At 40.8% G+C, this 19,006-nt stretch overlaps 1 protein-coding gene across 3 annotated transcripts in view; it reads right to left on the bottom strand.

Moving 5' to 3' along the window:
* Nucleotides 1–11,253, bottom strand: part of JADE3 (jade family PHD finger 3) — a 192,951-nt gene extending 181,698 nt beyond the window's left edge. The window contains exons 1-2 of one of the 3 annotated variants that reach the window (XM_036996397.2): nt 11,122–11,229; nt 9,362–9,441 (exon numbers count right to left, since the gene is read on the bottom strand). The gene's annotated coding sequence lies outside the window, so the exon portion shown is untranslated. Of the gene's footprint in view, nt 1–9,361; nt 9,442–11,121 lie in introns of all 3 variants that reach the window. The other 2 variants (XM_036996398.2, XM_073227589.1) reach the window with 2 other exon arrangements.
* Between the last annotated feature and the right edge of the window lie 7,753 nt (nt 11,254–19,006).

Raw genomic sequence — 19,006 nt, 5'->3', positions numbered from 1 at the left:
TGGTGGATACTCACTACAGCGGGGAAAAGGAAGAGGACAAAGAAAAAGAAGCTCCCCACTGGAGGACAGGCAGGAAATCTTTAGTACCTGCCTAAGCCTGAGGCTTAATCAAATCATCAGAGGACTCCCTCCTCCCCAACCAGCTACCCTTAGTAATAGTGGAATACAACTGGGAGGGCTATAAGAGACAGCTCTTGGCTAACAGCACAAAGGAAAAATCCTTAGCCAAGCAGGAGTCAAAAGGAGGGTATCACTAGAGGAATCAGAAATTTCTCGTGCCCACAGCAAAAACAAACATTAACACAAGCCAACCTGACTAGATTAACTCAAATCCTCACACTGAAGGCCTAGCAGAGGGACACTTGTGTTCTCCAAACATATATCTAATACCTCACAATCACTTGCCCATGTTCAGATCTCAACATGTTTATCAGGCATAATAAAAGGCAAGAAAATATTCCAAGTGACAAAGCAATCAGGAGATCCAGACTCAGTTTGATACAGATGTTGGGACTCTCAGAAATGAAATTTTAAATAATTACAATTAATATGTTCAAGACTGTAATGGCAAAGGTAGATAATATACAAGGCCTGATGTATTATTTCAGCAGAGATAGAAACTGTAAGAAAGAATCAAATGGAAATGCTAGAAATTAAAAACACAGTTAAAAAACATCATATTCAATAGTAGACTTGACACAAAGTGAACATGAAGATCAAGTTTATTAATTAAGTCAATAAAAATTAAAACAAAAAGAGAGAACGGGGCACAAGAATTACTTGATGAAATAGTGGCTAACTTTCCAAAATCAGAGACAGACATCAAACCACGGACACAAGAAGCTCAGAGAACACCAAGCAGTATAAATATGAAAAAATAAAAAAGCCACTTAGGCAAAGACACAGAGCTTGAAGGCAGCCAGAGGAAAAATGACACGTTAACTGTAGAGGAACAAAGAATTATAGCAGACTTAGAAGCCATGCAGGCAAGGCAACAGTGGAGTAATAAGCTGAAAGAGGAAAAAGAACTGAACTGTCAACTCAGAACTATATATCCCATGAAAATGTCCTTCCAAAATGAAGGAAAAAAGAACACTTTCTCAGACAAACAAAAACAAGGAATTTACTGTCAGCAGACTTGGCATAAAAGAAATGTTAATGGAAAATTATTTAGGCAGAAAGATTTTGATTAAGGTGGGAACTTGGATTAGCATAAAGAGGTGAAGATCGTTGGAAAAGGAGAAAATGAAGGTAGAATATAATATTCTATTTTCAAAATGTTTGGAAAGCCAATTTTCCAGACATCAGCCAAGGGTCAGTCTTATAAGCAGGCCTTCTAAAGATAGCAAGCAGCCTCAGGCCTCTTTTTCAGCACAGTAGGGTATGTATATATGCATATTTTTAAAACCTGCAGCTAACATCATACTTAATGGTGAGAGACAGAATGTTTTCCAAGATTAGGACAAGGTAAGGATGTCCTCTCTCACCAACTGAAACTCTGATAAAGAAAAAAGTAAGAGTACTCATATTACCTCATTTCAGGTGATCAAGACAGTGTGGTAATGGCAAAATGAGAAACATATAGATCAGTGCAACAGAATACAGAGCCCAAAGAGGCCCATACAAGCACATCCACATTTTTTTACACAGGTGCAAAAGCAATTCAATGGAGAAAGGATAGTTTTTTCAACAAATGGATCCAGAACTACTTGACATCCATAAACAGGAAAATGAACCTTGACACAAACTTAAATTCATGCCTCGTGGGAATACTAAATGGCAGAACCACCTTGGAAAAGAATTTAACAGTTTCTTATAAAAACAATTCCACTCCCAGATATTTAACCAAATGAACTGAAAACTTATGTTCACACTAAAATGTGTATGCTAATGTTTATTAATGTAGCTTTATTAATAATCTCCAAGAAACTGGAAGCAGCCAAGTTGGCCTTCAACAGGTGAATGTAAAACTGTGGTACAGCCATGCAATGGGGTACTATCAGCAATAAAAAGGAACAAGCTATAATTCACATAATATAGATGAATCAAGTAAAAGCAGTCAGACTAAAAAAAGCTACTTACTATATGATTCTACTCATATGACATTCTGGAAAAGGCAGGACTGTAGTTAAAAATTCACAAGTACACTATTCTGAGGCATTTCTAGGAAACAAACTTGACAATATATATTTTTTTAACAGGGATAGCTCTGCTCAGGTCAGCTTGGGTGGGTATCCATGGAAGTTCACATCACCACCAAATACCATCTCTTTTTAAATAAATGCATCTTATTTTTTTTTGAGAGGGCATCTCTCATATTTATTGATCAAATGGTTGTTAACAACAATAAAATTCTGTATAGGGGGGTCAATGCTCAATGTAGAATCATTAATCCATCTCAAGCCTAATTCTCGTCAGTCTCCAATCTTCTGAAGCATAACGAACAAGTTCTTACATGGTGAACGAATTCTTACATAGTGAATAAATTCTTACATGGTGAACAGTACAAGGGCATTCATCACAGAAACTTTCGGTTTTGATCACGCATTATGAACTATAAACAATCAGGTCAAATATGAATATTTGTTTGATTTTTATACTTGATTTATATGTGAATCCCACATTTCTCCCTTTATTATTATTATTATTTTTATTTTTAATAAAATGCTGAAGTGGTAGGTAGATGCAAGATAAAGGTAGAAAACATAGTTTAGTGCTGTAAGAGGGCAAATGTAGATGATCAGGTGTGTGCCTATGGACTAAGTATTAATCCAAGTTAGACAAGGGCAGCAAAACATCCACGGATGCAGAAGATTTCTCTCAAAACAGGGGGGGTGAGGTTCTGAGCCTCACCTCTGTTGATCCCCAATTTCTCACCTGATGGCCCCCCTGTGACTGTGCCTGTCTTAGGTTGTTCCTCCCTTGAGGAATCTTACCCGTCTCTGGCTAACCAGTCATCTTCCGGGGCCATACCGGGAAATGTAAAGTTGGTAAGTGAGAGAGAAGCCATATTGTTTGAAAAGGTTAGCTTTTTACTTCTTTGCAGATTTATGCCCTGTAAATGCATCTTATTTTTAAGATAGGGTAATATATTCACATGGCTTGAAACTCAAAAGGCATATATTAAAGTTCACAGAGTGGAAAGTCTCTTTCCAACATTCTACCCCTAGCCATATATGCCCCAGAGCTATCAGTGTCTTGAAAATCCTCCTAGAAATATTTTATATCTATGTAAGCAAAAATGCATATATACTGTTGCCCCACTATCTATTTTACACAAATGGTAGCACACAATATACTGTTCTATTTCTGGCATTCCTTCATTTTGTTTATCTTGGAGATCATGTAATATCAGTGTAATATTCTACTGTACAACCAAGCCTTGACTGATACTTTGGATATTACCAGTCCTTTGCTATTATAAGCAAAACTTCAAGTAAAATGCAAATATTTGCTGAATAAATTCTTGTGTTTTCTGGGTCAAGTAAAGTAATATATGCACTTATAATTTTGATGGCTATTTCCAAGTCACTGACTTCTAAAATGTCAGGGACTTTTTCATTTTTCATTTTTATCCTAGGAGGAAAGAAGGGAAGCTGAGATTCTATCACCAAGCAATTTTCTGGAGGGATATACATCTCTAAGACATACAAAGTGAGCTGTCTATTCAGTTTCCCACATGTGTATCCTAGGGTCCAGTTGCATTTTCATGTAATATATTACACCACAAGCTAGTTATAAAGTCTACTTCAGTTATGTGAAAGGTGTCACTTCTGAAATATTCACAAGCAAAGGCCAAAGACTGATGCCCCAAACTGCTGATCACTGGCCACTCACTTCACAGCACAATACTGGATTCTTTACTCCAACCATAGGGAGATTTTAAAATCCTGACCAAATAAAACATCTACAGAGACTCCTTTGTCCTTATTACAATGCTCAAATAAGGATTTCTTCTCGTAAGTAAAAACTATAAATCACATAAAGGTTATTAGGAAAGGTTGCCAGCGTTTCTCTCATCTTTCAGGTAGTGATGGATTCCTAATCAACTGTCTTTTTGCTTGACTACAAAGCCTAGTACAGCCTAGCACACTTGTAATAAAGCTTGAACAGGAGGTCGAAGAAATCCAGAGGCTGCTTTGAAAATAGCCATGCAAGATCAGTGAGCAGTCAAGCCGCTCACAAAAATTCCTATACATCCAGAGCCAAACATCCAGTCTCTTTTTGGATTCCTTCTAGAAAACCATCACTCAGCTCCATGCTCAATAGAAGAGAAGGTGGCCCAATCATATTAATTCTCAAGAATACACATTTAAAAAATGAATGTTTAACAAGATGTATCAAAGGAAAAGTGGTTCTATTAATTACTAATTAACGTGCATGACTGCGGTATGGCCCCAAGTTTTTTTTTTTGGTATCATTAATCTACAATTACATGAGGAACATTATGTTTACTAGACTGCCCCCATCACCAAGTCCCCCCCACATACCCCATTATAGTCACTGTCCATCACCGTAGTAAGATGCTGTAGAATCACTACTTGTCTTCTCTGTGTTGTACAGTCCTCCCCGTGCCCCGCCCACATTATATATGCTAATCATAATACCCCCTTTCTTTCTCCTCCCCCTTATCCTTCCCTTCCCACCCATCCTCCCCAGTCCCTTTCCCTTTGGTAACTGTTAGTCCCTTCTTGGGTTCTGTGAGTCTGCTGCTGTTTTGCTCCTTCAGTTTTTGCTTTGTTCTTATGCTCCACAGATGAGTGAAATCATTTGGTACTTGTCTTTCTCTGCCTGGCTTATTTCACTGAGCATAATACCCTCTAGCACCATCCATGTTGTTGCAAATGGTAGGATTTGTTTTCTTCTTATGGCTGAATAATATTCCATTGTATATATGTACCACATTTTCTTTATCCATTCCTCTACTGATGGACACTTAGGTTGCTTCCATTTCTTGGCTATTGTAAACAGTGCTGAGATAAACATAGGGGTGCATATGTCTTTTTCAGACTGGACTGCTGCATTCTTAGGGTAAATTCCTAGGAGTGAAATTCCTGGGTCAAATGGTATTTCTATTTTGAGTTTTTTGAGGAACCTCCACACTGCTTTTCACAATGGTTGAACTAATTTACATTCCCACCAGCAGTGTAGGAGGGTTCCCCTTTCTTCACAACCTCACCAACATTTGTTGTTGTTTGATGGCCCCAAGTTTTTGTATCCACACCTTCAATGGTCCCCTCACACAGTAACTCTGGGCTTGGCTGCGGAAGCACTTCTGTGCTTTGGCTGATGGGACAATATCAAATGTGACAAAAGCAGACACTTAAGAAGTGCTTGTGTGCTGGTGCTTGCTCTCACTTACTACTCTGTACCTTTGGGACTACCATGTTAACCAGTCCAGACTACCCAGCTGGAGAAGAGACCACTTGCAGTAGAGAGGAACCATCCCAGCTTAGAGCCTCCTAGATCCACAAGCCTGGCAACCACATGTGTGAGCGAGGCCTACATAGATCACCCAATCACCAGCTACCAACCCTCCCCTAACCACCCTCCCCGCCAAAAAAGCTAATTGACACAGGCTACTTCAAAGTAAATGTTTGTGGTACAGTACATATGGAAAGAAGAGAACACTGGTTTTCCTCCTGTAAAGTTTACTCTGCACATAAGAAATAGTTTCAAACAGAAAAACCTGTAGTACCTGGATGAGAATAAATAATATGTAAGTATTGAAAAAAAGCCTAAGTCTTCCCAGAGTCTCACAAATGTGCTGTCTGCCATCACAGATGGCATACACCAAAAAAACAAAAAAAACATTAAAAATTTCCATTTAGTCACTGAAGCATCTTTACCATGATATATTTAAATCAAAGTCTTATACTCAACAGTTCCATTTCTAACACTGAACAACTCAGGTTTCCAGGAATTACTTTTTCTCCCAGTTCTACTTTTTTCTCCATTTGACAGGCTTAGTGAAAGCTGAAAGAGCTCCCTTAATGCAGCCTAAAAAGCACCAGATATATAAGCCTAATTAAACTACTTTCTAGAAGCATTCTGCAGGACCAGCTTCTTAGAGCATCACTGCAACTCTTTTTAGCCATGTTAATGGTGGGCAGTAAAAACTGTTTAAGATCTACACATTTGGGCCAGAAGCATTGCCTCTATTAGATCACAAAGTCGGACACTGAAGGGAAAATGACTTTAAGACACTTCTGTGTGGTTTAAGGAAAGGTGAAAAACACCCTTCAGCAGCCTCCCATTGTCTTGGAATAAAACACAAGCTCCTTAACGAGGTCCCATAAGGCCCTGTCAATCTTCCCCTGACTACCTCATCTCTCTTTCCCCAGGTCCTAGCCAAACCTCTGTGGATCCTTTTCCACATCTCCCACCTCAGTGTCCTCACAACACCTGCTGTTCCTTCTGCCTGGCAATCCCTTCTCTAACTTTGACTTTACTTTGCCTGCTCCTTCTTCAAGCTCCAGGGCACCTTGCTGTTCTCAAGAAGCATTCTACCTCTTACTTGCTAGTGTGGCCTTGGGCAAGTTACCTTTGTTTCACCTCTCAGAGCCTCTCACACCTTAGACAGACATCCTATGCTGAGCACTGAGGAAATGGTTAACAAATCATTACTGCTCTTACTGTTATTATCACATATAGTAATATCCATCACAGCTCTTAGTACAATTAGCAATTAGGTATTTATTTGTAGAAAAAATAGAAACACCCCCTTGGATCCCACCTTAATACCTAATACCTTTTATGCTATTTCCCTCCATACTGCATCTTTGGAGAAGATGCAATGAATGCTTACAGAGCAATTATTACCTCAGAGATGAGATTTGGCAGATGAAGAAATGGAGGCATAGAGAAGTTAAGTAACTGGCCAAGATCCAGGGTTAGATTCATATCCAAGTTGGCCTGTCTCCATAGATTGTGCTGGGTGAACAACCAAAGGCTTCTCTAACTCATAAACCTTGCCTTCTAAAAGCAGCAAGCCTCAGAGAAGATGGATCTTCACATTCACATACGTCCTAAATGACTCACAGGTATCTACTCTACAGATCTTTAACCAGCCTGGTGTTTCAACCACCCACTCTTCCCCCTCTGATGGTAGATTTCCTTACTTCCTTTCCACTGGATGTTGAACTTTTAAGGAGATGAACATCTCATCTCTCATTTCCCCAGCAAACAGGCACTCAATACATGTTTACTGAATGAATTAAATGAGAATGTTGGAAAACGTATTGTGACTGCAAGGTTGGGGAGTGGTGGAGTGGATTTTCATAATAATATTAAAATTTGGCATAGTTAGGAACAAATCTGCTATGAATGATGACAAAAGGGGAGTTTATCTTACCTACTCTTACAATTAATGATTTCTGTATCTAGCACCAGACAGTCCATGTGATTTACAAATGTGGTCTTCACAGCTACAAGCAGACTTCATTCCAAGTCTGGGGCCCTACATCACCACCAATGTTCTGTTATAACCCATGGCTGCACCTGAGCCACGCTTCATGACAGGGTGCCCTTGACAAGTACCAGTCTTTCAATGGTTACTTTCAAATCGTTCAGAAAAAGAAACAGAAAGAGCAAATGATAAAGCAAAGGGAACAAACTGTTAGTAACTGGTAACCTAGGATAAAGGGAATATAGGAGCTCTTTTGTACTATCCTTGCAACTTTTTTGTAGTGATAATATTTTATCAAAATGAGTTTTTAAAATCTAAAAAAGAATAATAATAATAATTTTCCCAGGAGATTCCAACACACAATGTTTAGTGCACTGGCCATGTTGGTATAATATTCTCTTGTCAGCTATTCCAAAAAGCACATTCCAGGCTCAGGTTTCCTTGTGTAACAGCCAATATCAAGCGACAAGGAACTCCCTGGGTAGCAGAGCTCAGCCATGGCTTCTGGGTTGTGACAGATTAAATTATTTACTGCTTGAACAGTATTAATGAACTCATGGGTATCTTGTATTGGTCAAAGCCCCAGTACTACTTCTCCACACCAGGCCCTCTACTGCCTTCAGTTGACTGCCCTCTGAGTTCTTACTTTTCCTAAGCTTAGCTATGAGGTCATGTAAATTCTCCCCAGGACGCTTCTTTCTTGCTGTCCTTCAAAAGAAGCACAAAGGCAGTTCTGATGGTAAGAGTTTTGCTGCTATTGTCTATGGATAGACCTACAGGGAAGAGGCAAAAAATGATGGGGGAAACAAAGATTCCAGAAAACAGAAAAATCAAAGCAGTAATTATGTGGTCTGTAATGACCATTTGTTAGCACCATTTTATTCATTCAGCATTTCTACCCATTCATCCTAGATCCTCCCACCCCACAAACGGAATGCTTCAGCTCTCCCAGCCACTGTAATTGGAACAACAGGTAGAAACTTGTAAATCATTCACATGTCCCCATATTAGCCATTTCAGGAGAGTGCCAGATGGGTGTGCTCCAACACCCATCCCTCACCTATAAGGTGAAGTAAGTAAAGGCCATAGTAAGTTATCCCCTGAAGATATATTTTGTTAATGTAAGGCAACCTACAATCTCTACCTTCCTCAGCTCCTGTTCTGTGTAACCTCTATAAGGTAGGTACATTTTGTCCTATGATAATTGTTCAACCTCTGTATCCCTGATCAAGGCTTGTGAGAGCCCTCTGTGATGCTGCATCTTCACAAACAGGAATACTGGATCCTTCTCTCCCCCACTTCCCCCATATACTTACCTAGTTTCAGCCAGATCTCAAAATAATGGGCAAAAGGAAGAAATTGCTTTGCGTAGCTTGGGGAGAAATGGATTAAGGTTGGTGGAACACAAGGGAGGGAAAAGACAAGCATTATCAAAGGAGAGGACCATACTCAACCTACAAGCCATCAACATCCTTTGTTCATTTTAACTTTTGCTAACCCAAACATCTAAACTACAGTGACAGCCATGCACCATCACCTGTACTGCTCCTGGAAACCTCCTCTACAGATCAGAAGATGGGTCACAGATGCCCCTAAAGCTGCTTCCAAGTCACTCCTGGTTCCCAGCTGATCACAAACACTTCAGGAAAAGTAGGAGGCCTTTGTCAATTTTACCCTACCTGTGACCAGTACTCACAGGCTCCTACAGGTGAGAAAGCAGTTACCACACTGCCGAGGCGCAACAATATAACTAAGAAAAGAGGCAGACAGAACTTGTGGGTTCTAGAACGAGACCTGCCTGTGTATTTCAGAATTGACCTGACAAAGAATGCAAGGAACTGTTTCAAGGCAACAATACTGGGTTAAGAGCTCTTCTCTAGCAAACAAAACTAGAGAAGAGCACAGTTGAAGAAAAGGTGGCAAGGATGGTAGCTAATGCTAAGAAGTACTTACCAAAAATCTCATGTAATCGCTCCACCTCTTCAAGAGAGGTACTCTCCTTTTACAGTTTAAGCAGTTAAGCTCAGAGCTCACTTTAAATGAAAAAGAAAATGATATGTTATGGAGGTATAATACTACTAGGCCAAACAAAAAAGAAAAAAAATCTATTTTCACTTATCCAGAGTTATCACGTGATGCTATAAGAGCATAAAAACTACATTATTCAAAGCGTATAGAGACTAGGATTCACATTTCCATTGTTTACAGATGTTACGAAAGTATTAAATAAAATAAAAACACAATGCTTTGTTCGGGCTGCCTCCCCTCCCCCCGCCCCCCACAACTCCTGACCTCAACCCCACCCCAAGGCTGTCAAGAAGTGGCTTCAGGGAAGGTATTTAAGAGGTGAACTACTCTGGGAATGTAAATTCTAGGTTGCTTAAACTAAGCCAACATGTGCAACCAGTCTTTACCTAAATTATTTTCCATTACTTTCCGAGAGAAGGAGGCAGTTATCTTTATCAGACTGAATACAGGGAATGAGGTCGCCTTTCCCTCCAGGCCACTGGAATCACCATCAACTCGGTTTTGATTTCTCATACAATTAGACGTCAGAGGGAGGAGGAGCGGGAATCCCACCCTCAGCTTCACAGATCTCACATCAAAAAACCTTACGCACATCTGAGCCCATGGATTTCCTTGCAACTCAGAGAAGCGGCCAAACAAGTCTTGCCAAATGCCTAGGAGCTACACATGTCCCAGGGCTACACAATGATACCAGCTTTTAAACATGCCTTCACATACCATCATTACGGTCACTCACTCGAGATCCCGCCCCCCTTTCCTACTCACAACAAACAAACGCAGGTTGCCCTGTGCAATTTAAAGCCAGACTTCACCCAAGCAGTGCCTCTGGAAAGCGAGAGAAAAAGATTGTTGGGAGGCTTTTTTTTTTTTTTAAATCGATTGCCCCACGGCGGAGGGAATAAAACCAACCCGATCGCTGGAGAAAAGTTAACTTTGCTGTGTCCAGGGGTGGGAAAATTTCCCATAAGATTCGCAACGCCCTCCTGCTTTTCCCACCCCCGGGACCGCTGGTGCTTGCGGCGACCCTGGACTGGCAGCACTCTAACAATGACGGAAGGGGGAGGGAAACTTCACCAGGCGGCGGGGCGCCCGCGCTCCTGCTCCAGGGGCACCCGGCCTCCCCGGGGGCCTTGCCGCTCTTCGCACCGCCTGGCACCCCTCTCCAGGCACTTGGTTCTTCCCGCCCCTAACCTCGAAACAGCCAGGGCGCGCCCTCGCTCCCTGGAGCATCCGGCCCCGAGTGGCCCGCACAGCAGGTTCTCCCGCCGCAGGTCTGACCCTGTGAACCCCGAGACCGAGTAGAACCGGGAGAGAGGGGGCCCCGGGAGGGGACACCGGAGGGAACCGCCGCAGCAGTTATGGCGCTCAATTTCTGTCCGAGTGTAGCCGCAGCCGAGCTCGGGCGTCCGCCCCCGCCCCCGCGCCGGCCACCCGGCACTCCGCTGCTGGCAGAGGGGCCACGGCGCACTTCACGCAGCCCACACACGCTCTCGGCCCAGAGGCGCTAGGGAAGCCAGAGGAGACCGCGATGCGGAGCCCGAGCGATCCCGAGCGCTGCGAGGCTGGGCCGGGACGTTGCGCTCCGCGCCGCCCGCTTCCACTCCTTGAGGCCGCCACTCCCGCTGTCCACCCGGCGCGAAGCCCCCAAGCCCGCTCAAGCCGCATCCAGCCTCAGTGGCGCCTACCTTCGCGCAGCTAGTGTCGGCTCCTTCCCGGCTCCACACTCGGTCCGGCAACGTGCTGGAGGCGAGTCCAGTAGGGGTGGTAACCGCCCCCCTCACGGCTCGCTTTCTTCTCTCCCCTCCCTCGCACCTGCCCCCTAATCTCCTCCCCGTCCCCGCCCCCGCCCCCCCCCCCCGCCGCCGGATCCGCCGGGGCCGCCCCCCGCGCCTCAGCTCCCGCCCTCGGCCCTGGCCCGCCGGGCCCGTCAGGCTTCAGCGCCGGGCAGGCGGTTGGGCGGCGGCGGAGGCGGCGGCGGCGGCGGCGGCCGCTGGAGCGGCGCGGAGCACTATTGTATTTCTGACTCTGTGCGCTCCCACGCTCCGCCTCTTCCCCTTCCTCCCCCCCAAACCCCCCACGCCAATCGCCGGCCGCGCTTGCTCTACCCGACTGGCTCCCCGCCGGCCGCTCGCCGCGCGCTCTTCTGGCGGGCTGGGAGCCGTCTCCACCACCGCGCGCCTCGAGGCTCCGCCCACTGTGCTCCCGCACCGCGGCGCCGGCTCTAGGTGGGTTCCGTTCTGCTCCCTCTGGGCGCGCTGCTGCCGGGAGGAGCCTCAGTCCCGCGAAGTGCTGGAGAGGAAACCAGGGAGGTGCCTTGGCTGTGTTGAAATACAAACTAAGCTTCTCACGGCCCCTTTCAGCTCTAAAGTTCTGCCAAGTGGACCCTCATGTATAAAACTCCTTGTGGGCCCCTATTGATTCAAGGCGTTTGCGCTTGAATTACCTGTAATAATAAAGCCAAGGTGGCTGTTAACAATACATTTATTCAGTTGCAAGCACAGATGGTTTATGATGTATGGCTTTTTGATGTGTCGGCTTGGTTAGGCTGCAGTCCCTGGTTATTCATCAGACACTAATTTAGGGGTTCGTTGCTGTGAAGATGTTTTGCTGATGTAAAGCTCTTGATCAGTTGACTTGAAGTAGGGGACAGACTCAAAGTAAGGGTGGGCCCGACATTTCTTTCTGATTGCTTGCTCTGCCGATTTTGGTTTTGCATATCCAGCCCCACAGTTGTATAAGCCAGTATCTTCTAATGAATGAATGAATGAATGATGTATGTGTATGTATATATGTAATGTCCTGTTGGCCAGCTTCTGTGATGGAATCCTGATTAATACAGATGTTGAGGCAACAAACCCTTTTTGATTTACCTATTTGACTTTGGAAATGTACCATGTGCAACTATCATGAACTCAATTGTCATTTTCATTTACATTTCTAGGCTAAATAGAAATGTAGGCTCTTTTGTATTTTGCCTGTTTTCCATACTAAAGATGTAGTTCTATTCATAATATGCAAATGTGAGTTCTAAAATAGCCATAGTCCTTCAGACTTACCTCATTTTATTAACTTATTTCGAAATAACTATACATTCACAGGCTCTGTAAAAAACATTACAGAGCAGTCCCATGTACTCTTTACCTAGTTTCCCCAATGGTACTATCTTGCATAACCAAGATATTGACACTGGTACAATCCACAGACCTTATTCAGATCTCACCAGTTTTACATGCACTCATTTCTGTGTTTGTGTACCTTCTACTATGCAGTTTTATCACATGGGTAGATTCATGTAACTACCGCAATCAACTGTTCCTCCACCACAAAGGTTCTTCCTGCTACCCAATATAGTTACAGTCACTTTTGTCCCCAGTCTAACCCCTGGCAACCCCTAACATGTTCTCCATCTCTATAATTTTGTTATTTCAATAGATGTAAATGGAAGCAGGAGGCTTGAAATTGGCCTTTTTTCTTTCAGCGTAATGGAGATGCTTGCTGCAATTTTGATAGGAATTGTTTTAACCTATAGATCAATCTGAGGAGAATTGACATCTTACTGTATTGACGTCATTATTAGCATATAGAAATGCAATTAATTTTTGTGTGTTGATCTTGTATCCTTTGATTTGCTGAGCCCACTTATTAGTTCTAGGAGATTTTTTGGTAGATTCTTTGGGATCTTCTACATAGATATCATGTTGTCTGTGTATATGGGCAGTTTTAGTTCTTCCTTTGTAATCTGTATGTCTTTTATTTCCTTTTCTTGCCTTATTGTGCAAGCTAGAACTTTCAGTACTATGTTGAATGAGTGGTGTGAGCCGACATCCTTCCCTTGTTCCCACTCTGAGGGGGAAACATGCCATCTTTCACTATTAAGAAAACTGTTAGCTGCAGTTTTGTTATATATGCTCTTTATCAAGTTGAGAAATTACCCTTCTATTCCTAGTTTGCTGAGAGATTTTTTTTAATCATAAATGAATGCTGAATTTTGCCAAATGCTTTTTCTGCATTAGCTGATATGATCATATGATATTTCTTTTTTAGCCTGTGGATATGGTAAGTTACATTGCCTGACTATTGATTTGTGAACTAACCTTACATAGCTGGAACATGCCTCACTTGGCCATGGTATAATTCTTTTCATACCTTTCTGGATTCTATATCACCAATATTTTCTGGCAGATTTTTGTGTCAAAGTTCGTGAGAGAAGTTTTGAGGGGGCTTTTTTCATACTGTCTTTTTCTGGTTTGGGTATTAAGATAATACTGGCCTAATAAAATGAGTTGGGAAGTTGTGCTAAAAAGACAACATAGCAGGCCCTTGGTGGGCATCTGGGAACTTGGATTTCAGAAGGAATCCTACCATTCCTGGAACTGATAAGAGTGGCTCACTGTACCTATACTGTTTGTACAAATGTGATTTATGCTGAGCCTAGAATTTAAGTCTCCTGATTTCCAAGCTGTTCAGAAAAGAATTAACATAGCAGGCCTGACTGCTATCCTTTGAAAGGCAGCCTGCTTGCAAGGTTGGTCCTTGGATGACATCTGGAAACTTGGATTTGGGGTGAGTTCCTACCATTTCCAGGGCTGATAAGAGTGGCTCACTGTGCCTAAACTGTACAAACGATAGGGTTTGTGTTGTACCTCTGCTTTCCTTCTGGGAGTCTGGAATGTTGGTAAGTGCTAGACAGAGGGTGCCTACCTGGACCAACTCCCAGTGAATGCCCAGGGAACTAAGTTTCTAATGAGCTAGGCAACATTTCACATGTTGTCACAGCTTTTTGCTGGAGGACTGAAGTACATCCTGTGTGACACCATGGGGAGAGGGCCCTTGGTAGCTTGTGCTTGGTTTTCTCTCACCCTGTGTGCCTTTTCTCTTTGCTGATTTTACTCTGTATTCTCTCACTGTAATAAACCATAACCATGAGTCTGACCTATATGCTGAGTTCATAGTGAATCACTGATTATGGGACTGGTCTTGGGGACCCCTGACACCAAAGTGTTCCATCCTCTTTGGTATTCTAGAAGAAATTATATAAAATTGGTGTTAATTATTTAAATTTTGGGTAGAATTCTCCAGTTGAAATCATGCAGACCTGAAGCTTTCTTTTTTCAAGATGTTTTAAATTACCAATGTGATTTCTTTAATAGTTATTGGACTATTCAAATTATAAGTTCAATATTTGTTGTTTTTGGCTTTCAAGGAACTGGTTAATTTTTTCTAAGTTGTTGCATAGGGTTTTACACAGTATTCCTATTTTTTTTAACACATCAGTCACCTAACATTTACCCCTGCTTTTGTGTCATATTTAAGAGAATTTGTGAGAATATTTTAGTTCTACTCTCTTAGTAAATTTCAGTTATACAATACAGGCTGTCAGCTATATATATTCACCATGGTATATATCAGATACTCAAACCTTACTCATTTTATAGCTGAACATTTCTACACTTTTATCAAATTCTATTTCCCCCATCCCCCAGTCACTGGTAACCACTATTCCACTCTCTGTTTCTATGAGTTTGACTTCTTTTATTTATTTTTTATTTTTTAGATTCCACATACAAGTGATACCATGCAGTATTTGTCCTCTGTCTGGTTTGTTTCACTTAGTATAATGCCCTCCAGGTTTATTCATGTTGTCACAAATGACAGAATTTCCTTCTTTTTTAAGGATGAAAGATATTCCATTGTATGTATATGTCACATTTACTTGAGCCATTCATCTATTGACAGGCACGTATGTTGTTTCCATACTTTGGCTATTGGGAATAATACTGCAGTAAACATAGGAGTGCAAATCTGTCTTTGAGATGATAATTTTGTTTGCTTTGGAAATAATCCCACTAGAAGTGGGATTGATAGATAGATTGGTAGTGCTTTTTTGTGTGTGTGTGTGGGGGGGGGGTCCCTAATGTCAAATAAATTTAATAATTTTCAAGTTTCTTTTCCAAATAGTGACAGATTTTATGAACATTTTGTTCATGGATGGACTATATATTTACTGTGGACAAAAATTCACATAGCATCTTTCTTTTAAAGAATGTGGGTACTAGGTTGAGAACTTTGTTTTCCTTTCAGTGGCTGCAGGATGTGTAGTATGATTCTTCTGTCTCATTTGTGATATTTGTGCTTTGTGTCTTCTCTCTTTATCTTAGTCAATCTTGCTATAGGCTTATCAATTTTATTGATCTTTCCAGAGAAAGAGCTTTTTGTTTTCCTATTTCCTTTCCAATTTCATTGTTTCCTGCTCTTACCTTTTTTATTGCATTCTTTATGCATATTTTCAGTCCATTTTATTTTGCTCTTCTCTTTCTAGTCCTTTGAGGTGGGAGCTTACGATTGATTTAGACCTTTCTTCTTTTATAATATAAGCATTTAACATTCTCAATTCCCATGTCAGAACTGTTGTAGCTACATTCCACGAGTTTTAATATGTTGTATTTTTTCATTTTCATTCAGTTCATTGTACTTCATAAAATTTCCCTTGAGATTTATTTTTCAACCTATGGATTAATGAGACATGTGTTGTTCGGTTTCCAAGTGTTTGGAGATTCTCCTGTTGACTTTGTTATTAACTTCTAGTTTGATTCCATTACGGTCAAAGAAAATACTCTGTATGATTTCAGTTCTTTTACATTTGTTGAAGTTTGTTTTGTGACTTAGAATGTGAGCTATCTTGGGGAATGTTCTATGGGTATTTGAAAAGAATGTGAGTTATATGGTATTGTTGGTTAGAGGGTCCTACCAATTAGCTCCTGTTGCCTTACAGTATTGTTGAGTTGTATAATCTTGCTGATTTTATGCCTAGTAGTTCTATTGCTGAGAGGGGGTATTGAAGCTTCCAATTATAATTGTGAATTTGTCTGTCTGCTCAGCGCTATCAGATTTTGCTTCATGTATTTTGAAGTTCTATTGTTTTCTGCACACACATTTTGTATTACTATGTCTTTTTGGTAGATGAACCCTTTTATCATTATGTAATATTCATCTTTGTCCCTGGTAATTTTGTTTGCTCTGAAGTCTATCTGATACTAATATAGCTGCTCCTGCTTATATAAATTAATGTTTGAGCAGTATATCTTTTTTCCATCCTTTCATTTTCTACCCACCTATGTTGTTATGTTTGATGTAGTAGACAGCATATAGTTGGGTTATTTTTTAAAATTACTCTATGAATCTCTGTATTTTTAATTTGTGTATTTAGTTTATTTATCTTTAACATAGTTATTGATATCTTCAGGCTGAAGTCTAATGTTTAATTATTTGCTTTCTGTTTATTCCCTCTATTTCTCATTCCCTTGTTTTTCTTTTCTTGCATTATTATGAGTTACTTGAATATTCTTTAGAATTCTATTTTGACTTACATAGTGTTTTTGAGTACTTTGTACAGTTTTCTTAATGTTTGCTTTAGGTATTAAAATACATAGCTTGTCACAGTCTACTGTTATCAAAATTTTACCCCCTTAGTAAAATGTAGAAACCTTATTTTCATTTAAGTCTCTTTACCTCTTAGTTTTTAAATGTAATGATCTTATCTATTACATTGAACCCAATATCAGATGATATTATAATTTTTGCTTCATCAATCCATCATGATTGAAAAAAATTCATGAGGGAAAGGATCGTTTATTTATACTTATTTTTATACATTTCATTGTTTTCCTTCCTTTCTGAAGTCCTAAGCCTCCTTCTGTTATTTCTGTTCTGTTTGGAGAACTTCCTTTAGCCATTCATTAAGGTTAAGTCTGCTAGTGAAAATTTTGTAAATTTTCTGTCATCTGAGAATGTCTTTATTTTCCCTTCATTTCTGAAGGACATTTTTGCTGAACACGTAATTCAGAGTTGCCAAGTATTTTCTTTCATCAGTTGAAAATACACCACTTCCTTCCAGTCTTTATGATTTCAGATGAGAAATTTGCTACCATCAGAATCAAGTGTTCTTTTATAGGTAATATATTTTTTCTCTCTAGCTGCTTTGAAGATTTTTTTCTTTATCTTTAGTTTTCAGAAGTCACTTATGCTGTGTCTTGGTATAGATATTTTTGGGTTTTATTGTTTGAGTTTCACTGGGCTTCTTGAATCTGTAGGTTTATGTCTTTTGCCAAATTTGGGACATTTTCAGCCATTATTTCTTTGAATTAATTTTCAGTCCCACTTTCTCCTTTCCTTCATGGATTTCAATGATATGAATATTAGCACATTTGTTATTGTCTGACAGATCCCTGAGACTCTGAGCTATTTTTCCCTCAGCTATTTTTTCTCTTTCCTTCAGATTGGAGAAAGTCTATTGTTCTGCTTTAAAGTTCACTGATTCTATCCTTTGTCTTCCTCACACTACTATTTAGTACCTCCAGTGAGTTTTTAATTTTGATTATTGTATTTTTTACTTCTGTAATTTGTTTTTCTTTTTTGTAACTTGTATTTCTTTGCTGAAATTTTATATTTTTCTCTGTTTGTTTCAGGTGAATTTGTAATAGCTCACTGAAGCATTTTTTACGATGGCAGCACTTAAGTCCTTGTAAATGAATCCCAACATCTGATTCATCTCAGTGGTATGTCTGTTAATTGTCCTTTCCCATTCAAGTTGTGATTTTACTAGTTCTGGTTATGATGAGCACTTTTCCACTCTCTTCCTGGAGATTTTGGATGTTAGGAGACTCTGAATCCCACTTTAATCTATTTTAGCAGGCCGTTACCTTGTTTAGGTTTAGTGTATAGGTTCTGGCCTACATCTGTGGGCTGTGGTCCGAGTGACAATTTAGTGTTTTTTTTGGTATCATTAATATACAATCACATGAGCAACACTGTGGTTACCAGATTCCTCCCATTATCAAGTCCCCACCACATACCCCATTACAGTCACTATCCATCAGGGTAGTAAGATGCTATAGAGTCACTACTTGTCTTCTCTGTGCTATACTGCCTTCCCCGTGCCCCCCCCGCCCCATGTTATGTGTGCTAATCGTAATGCCCCTTATTCCTCTTCTTCCTCCCTTCCCACCCATCCTCCTCAGTTCCTTTCCCTTTGGTAACTGTTAGTCCATTCTTGGGTTCTGTGAGTCTGCTGCTGTTTTGTTCCTTCAGTTTTTGCTTTGTTCTTATGCTCTACAGAGGAGTGAAATCATTTGGTACTTGTCTTTCTCCCCTTGGCTTATTTCACTGAGCATAATACCCTCTAGCTCCATCCATGTTGTTGCAAATGGTAGGATTTGTTTTCTTCTTACGGCTGAATAATATTCCATTGTGTATATGTACCACATCTTCTTTATCCATTCATCTACTGGTGGACACTTACGTTGCTTCCATTTCTTGGCTATTGTAAATAGTGCTGCAATAAACACAATTTAGTTTTTAGAACACTTGCAGTGCTCTGCTTTGTGTGCTACTTGAAGCCACCTTGAAAACTTAGGTGATATTCTACACTGTAGCTCAGTTCTCAGACCTTCAGGCATGTTGAGTTAGTTTTACCTTTGGGTGAGTCAGGTGCCTTTCCAGGGCTCCTATGCAGATTTAAAGAACCCCTTTCTCTGGCTCCCTTCTCTCTGAGATCCTTCCTTCACTCCCTAA

The sequence above is a fragment of the Manis javanica genome, chromosome X (genome assembly GCF_040802235.1).
Source record: "Manis javanica isolate MJ-LG chromosome X, MJ_LKY, whole genome shotgun sequence".
In the NCBI taxonomy this organism is placed as follows: domain Eukaryota; kingdom Metazoa; phylum Chordata; class Mammalia; order Pholidota; family Manidae; genus Manis; species Manis javanica.
This window is presented reverse-complemented; position numbering and strand designations above follow the sequence as displayed.